The sequence below is a fragment of the Hipposideros armiger genome, unplaced genomic scaffold, assembly GCF_001890085.2.
Source record: "Hipposideros armiger isolate ML-2016 unplaced genomic scaffold, ASM189008v1 scaffold_445, whole genome shotgun sequence".
Taxonomy (NCBI): domain Eukaryota; kingdom Metazoa; phylum Chordata; class Mammalia; order Chiroptera; family Hipposideridae; genus Hipposideros; species Hipposideros armiger.
The window spans coordinates 1,508,843-1,512,781 of NW_017731795.1; the positions used below are offsets into that span (position 1 = coordinate 1,508,843).

General features: G+C 43.0%; 1 pseudogene; it reads right to left on the reverse strand.

Moving 5' to 3' along the window:
* Positions 1–2,482: 2,482 nt before the first annotated feature.
* LOC109394931 (nuclease-sensitive element-binding protein 1 pseudogene) lies at positions 2,483–3,683 on the reverse strand (annotated as a pseudogene).
* Positions 3,684–3,939: the final 256 nt, after the last annotated feature.

Below are 3,939 nucleotides of genomic sequence, written 5' to 3' on the forward strand. Positions count from 1 at the left end.
TAGGGTGACAATGGTTAGTAAAGTTACATAGGTTCCAGGTGTACAATTCTGTACATCTATATATCACATTGTGAGTAAAAACATTTTGAGTTGAGAGAAAACCAACAGAAAAACTTCAGTTAATTCTCCAGGGTAACCTAGATTTCAAAGTCAAGTTTAGCTGGTTTTTGTGGGCTGGGCTCAACATTTGAAGAAATAATTGATTAAATGTTATTTTGTTGATATGTTTCCATCTGTAAAATTGGACTATTAATAGTTAACTGATATTTCATAGTTGTGAGATTTTAATGCATTAATATAGTAAGTACTATACAAATGTTATTATTAATATAGTGTTATCTTCCATATCTTTGCTTGGGAAGATTAAATGAGTGAAAGTGCATCAAATGCCTAGGTAGGGTCACCTCTGGTGTATAGCATCTTTGTACAAAGTAGAGGAAGACGCCCATTTCAGGCAAATTGCAGAAAGAGCCCTGTCGTATTTGGGATGCCACGTGCATGGCTTGGCTGGCAGAGGCAGCTGGAGGTCAGTGACCAGTCACTCCTTTCATGGCTGCCTTCTTCTGGGTCCAGCCTGCACCACCTCACAGGCTGGACGTGGGCTTCACACAGTGCCCAGCACAGAGTAAGTGCCAGCTACTGGCTGTTTAGGCACTTATAAGCCTGTATGAAGGTCACTCCTAGGCGAAGCGGGTTTTCAGCACTTTTGGCTTACCAACAAATAATGAGGTCCCCCCTCTCCTTACTCAAGTAGCGTAGGTTTTTCTTCAACTTCAGCCCCCTTTCCTGGACCACCCCCTACTCCCATCCCGGAGTTGCCTTTTAGAGCCAAAGCCTCTTCTTGTCCTCGTCCATTCCTGCACCCTTTTCCTTCCTCCCCTCTCACCTCCCAGCCTGCGCTTTCCTTTTCTTCTCTTCCATTCTCCCCACTTTCCTTCCTTCCTTTCTCTCCTTATCCAACTCAGAATGGAACTACTAGGTGTTAGAATTGGAATTGAGGAAGTTACCGGGATGTTGCTAGCTAATGTCTGCAACATTTCTCTGTAATATCATCCTATCTGCTGTTTATATATCATTTTAAAAATTAAAATGGGCAAAATGTTCAGTCATTTACTATTTTAGAAATTCTTTTGAAAGAGAAGAAAAGACAGGTTTTAATATCAGCTGTCATACACTTCTGTTTAAGTAAGGAAGACAATATCAGCCGTGCTACGTATGACCTCCTAGCTAAAGAGTTTCCCAAGTGTGACATTAAAATATTAGGGGCGCATACAATTTATTGGAGTTCATCAAATTTCCCTCTTCAAATGTCAATACACAATTTTTAAAAGCCGTCTGTAGAAATAAATTGAACTGTAGATCAGAATGCCTCCAACTATATCTATTTTGATAATGTCAATATTCATTGGGGAAAAATATATTTCCTTTGACAATGTTATTTTACTTCAGTGTAACAAAAATACTGTCATATCCAGAAAGACGACACTGCTTTTCCTTTTATAGACTAAAGAGTCGCTCCAACACATTTCCTAAAAGTTTCTAATTTTCCAAGCTCAGAATTTATATGATTCATTTATGTTCTGATTAAAATATGTACAAGAAAGCAGGCAACAAAATAAGACTTAGGAATTTATACACTGTGAGGAATTTCTAGGGAGGTAAAATCTACTGTTTTTATAGATAGAAGGACCTTGCCTGCAGCAACAAAGAAACAAACAGGAAATTGCTGCTAGCTTGGCTTTTTTGTTATTATGTGCCATGCATTGCATTTGATAAAATTGCTTTAAGAATTATTTGGAGCCTTGGGATAACATTAACTTCTGGAGATTTCCCTTTGCTTCTGCCGTACATTTCTCTAGAAAACTAGCAGTGTGTTGCCTCCTAACCCCAATTTCAGGCACTGAGATTTGAGTTTTGGAGGAGAGACGGTTCCTCCTTATTTCTGGGGTTCAGCTTTTAGGGCCCCCACCTAAAGTTCAGGCTGTTTAGCAGAGCCCCAACTTGGGTGGCTCAGCATTTCAACTTTTATCTCCCTAACCCTACAAGACCCTCCATCAGGCTGCCTATCCTCATAGGGTCATAGCTCCTCATTTTAGAATTGAAAAGCAATTCTTTTAGGATTTCTATCCACTGCCGCATGTTGGCCTGGCAATACTATATAGCTTCGTAAAGCCCTAGTGCTGTTTATACTTTGCCTATTGCTCTTAGGAAGGTTGTTCTGCATTTTCTAATTCACTCTTCTGGGGACGAATGGTCTACATTTTCTATAATTTTATTATTTATTTATTTATTTATTTATTTTTATTATTTAAAACCTTTATTAACAGGTGCTTGCAGTTTGTTGACTTTTTTGAAAAAAATCAAGTCGTAAACTTTTATTACAAATTAAAAATGAAGTTCTTAAAAATCTCAGCTTGACCAAATATGAAACAATTTAAAAACCTTTAAAGGTGTATTGAGAAAAAACAGGCTTTTTAAAATTTTTTTTATTAAAAAACACGTTTGTCATTACCAAAAAGAGACATCTTTAGGTAAAAATAATAAAAACCCCATGCTGCATAGATAATGCAGATAGTTCTAGTTATCTGGTCAATGGGCAAAAAGCAAGCACTTAAGGTCTTTAGCTCCAATCTTTTGTTCATTTCTTATTGCTGGAATTTCGTATTCATTTCTTCTTGCTGGATGACTAAACCGGATGATGGTAGAGATGGTAAACCGGCATTTACTCAGCCCCGCCCTGCTCAGCCTCGGGAGCGGACGAATTCTCAGCTGGTGGAGCGGCTGCTTTTGTCTCTTTGCCATCTTGTGGTTTAGGGTTCTCTGGGCGTCTGCGTCGGTAATTGAAGTTACGGCGGTCCCGACGTTGAGGTGGCTGCTGACCTTGGGGTCTCATCTCCTTGTTTTTTTGTATCTTCTTCATTGCCGTCCTCTCTAGGCTGTCTTTGGCGAGGAGGGCCCCTGCGGAATCGTGGTCTACAGCCTCGATCCATATTCTGTCTCACTGGTCTACCTTGTTCTCCTGCACCCTGGTTGTCAGCACCCTCCATCACTTCTCCCTGCACAGGAGGGTTGGCATCCTGTGGTCCACGCCCATAGGGCCTCCGCATGTGGCACGGTGGGAACCGGCGCTGGTGGGCCTGGCCTTGGGGGGCACGCTCCGAGCCCTCGTTCTTTTCCCCACTCTCACTCTTCTGGTAATTGCGTGGAGGACCCCTGCGGCGTGGATAGCGTCTCTAATGGTTACGGCCTGCTGCATATTTACTGCCTGGCACTGGAACTCCACCAGGGCCTGTAACATTTGCTGCCTCCGCACCCTTTTCTCCTTCAACGACATCAAACTCCACCGTCTCTCCATCTCCTACACTGCGAAGGTACTTCCTGGGTTATTCTTCTTTATGGCAGGCTGGTGTACAAATCCATCTTCCTTGGTGCCATTCCTGTTGATGAAACCATATCCGTTTCTTACACTGAACCATTTTACTGTTCCCAAAACCTTCGTTGCGATGACCTTCTTGTCCCCACCAGCAGGCGCCGCCGATGTAAGGCCGCCGCTCCCTGCGCCGCTGCCCGAGGTGCCGGGCTTGGTGTCGGCTGCTGGGTCTCGGCCTCGCTGCTCATGGTCGCGGTGATGCCGACCGGGGCCGGCTGCGGCAGCTACGGCTCCTCCCGGGGTGTGATGGTACCTAGGCCGGCGGCGCGCTGGGGCTGCTCAGGGCTCTCTGGGGTCCGCTCTCCGCTCCCGCGACCGATCGAACTCTACATTTTCTATAATTTTAGATAGTTCTCTATTTCCTAGGAAGAATACTTTTTTTTTTCTTGGAATTTTAAAGCTTGTGAATAAAGATCATGCAAGTCAGGCTAGCCACATCAAATCAGTAAAGAAAATGAAACAACTGGTACATTTTTAAATTTATTATAGTGGTACAGTAAGCACTCTGA